We start from the raw sequence: 1,817 nt of genomic DNA, 5'->3' as shown, positions 1-1,817 counted from the left end.
GATTATTTATTATTTTTATTATTTTTTCTATTATTTTTTTATCTATTTTCTGTTTCTATTCTTTCCAATAATTTAATTAAATTATTAATAGTTTCTAGTTCTTTTTACTAACATGTCAAAACTAGAACTCTAAGAAAAACGTTTAATACTTGTGACTGTAATGCATGATAAATAATTATAGTAGCTTCATTTTTATAGTTATTATAATATTATAATAATATTTATATATAGTTGTTATTATTAATATATTTAATTATATTTATATATATAAATAAATCTCCGCACAATTACTTATAATACAATTATAGAAAGCAAACATTTTTTCTTAATATGTGAAATATTAAAATTTTCCCTTTTGTTGCATTTATTTCTACAGATCACTTCAATCTCACTCGATATTTTCTAATGCGTGCAATACGGCATTATCCGATCGTGTTCTTGGGCTACATTCTTCGTCGCTTTCAGATGACAAATTATTCATATTTACTTACGTAATACTAGCTCAATTGACGTCCTCGCCGTTTTCGTCCTCGATGTCGTCGTCGTTGGACGTTCCTTGAGTGCACGCACAACCGGGTTCATTAACTGACCAGTAAAATCTTTCTTTATATAACTTACAAGCTTAAGAAAGAGAGTGGAAAGAACGGCGAAAGAAATGTTGGACAGATTTCTCTATCTTACTATCAGATTTAACTTGTACGTCTTGACTTCTTTGCGCAAAACTCTAATGTCCTCGATCTTTCCAATCTTCATAAAATTTCATAACTTTTTACCCTTCTCGGCACAGCGATCTTGACCGAGAACTATCAAAAGTTCAAAACTAATTGATCACCTTATTAATTTGTTCGGAGATAAGATAATCCGAAAATGCCTAAGCAAGCCATAATAGTTCTTTAAGTTCACTTCTTGCAGGCGATCACAAGATTCGTAACTCTTTTCATTCTCAATAAAATATAATTCTGCAATAGCTAGTATCAATCACAATAAAGATCGCAAATGCACTTGATGCGAAGATCACTCGTTGCGTCTTCGCGAATAAATCCTGGCGGACAATCGCAAGTCCCCTTTTTAATTCGTCTCAACAATGTAGAGGAAAGAGAGAGAGAAGAAGAAAAAGAAGAAGAAAAAGAAGAAGGAGAGAGAGAGAGAGAGAGAGAGAGAGAGAGAGAGAGAGAGAGAGAGAATAGCGAATTATTTGAACAAGGGAGAGAACAAGAATAGAAAAAGAAAGGAGAGAACAAAAGATGAGAAAAAAAGATGAGAAAGGTGGAGGAAAGAAAAGAAAAAACACAAGAGATCGAGAATGAAGACAAGATACCCAACGTGATGTTTGGGTGTACGCGCGCGGTCCACGATCTGTCGAATAGCAAGCAAAGAGATAGTGCGATGTAGTGCCGCTGTTAGTAAAGACCACCAGGTGCCCACCAGATACCCACCGAGTGCCCATCGAGAGTCAGTGGTAGGGAAACGCGTCGGGGCTCGAATAGCGAACGTGTGTGAATCGCCGCCGATTCCATCGATTTCGCGAAGAAAATGTATTTAACGCGTTTTTGCACTCTCGTACCGAGATGGCAATTTATAACAGTTCCTACATCGAATTATAACAATTTTCCGCACATTTGTTCCAATAACATGAAACGTAAATCAAATTTCTAAAATTACCCATGATTCGCTTCATATAATAAAATTAATTTTTATTGAGAGATTACCGTTTGATCATAATATAAATCTTTATTTCTATAATTATTTCTATAATCGTCTTCGTTAGATTAGATAAAGGAACATGGTTAACATTAAAGTGCATACCAAATTTTTGA

The sequence above is a fragment of the Atta colombica genome, unplaced genomic scaffold, assembly GCF_001594045.1.
Source record: "Atta colombica isolate Treedump-2 unplaced genomic scaffold, Acol1.0 scaffold164, whole genome shotgun sequence".
NCBI lineage: Eukaryota > Metazoa > Arthropoda > Insecta > Hymenoptera > Formicidae > Atta > Atta colombica.
The sequence above is the reverse complement of the archived record's forward strand: the minus strand, read 5'-3'. Positions refer to the sequence as shown.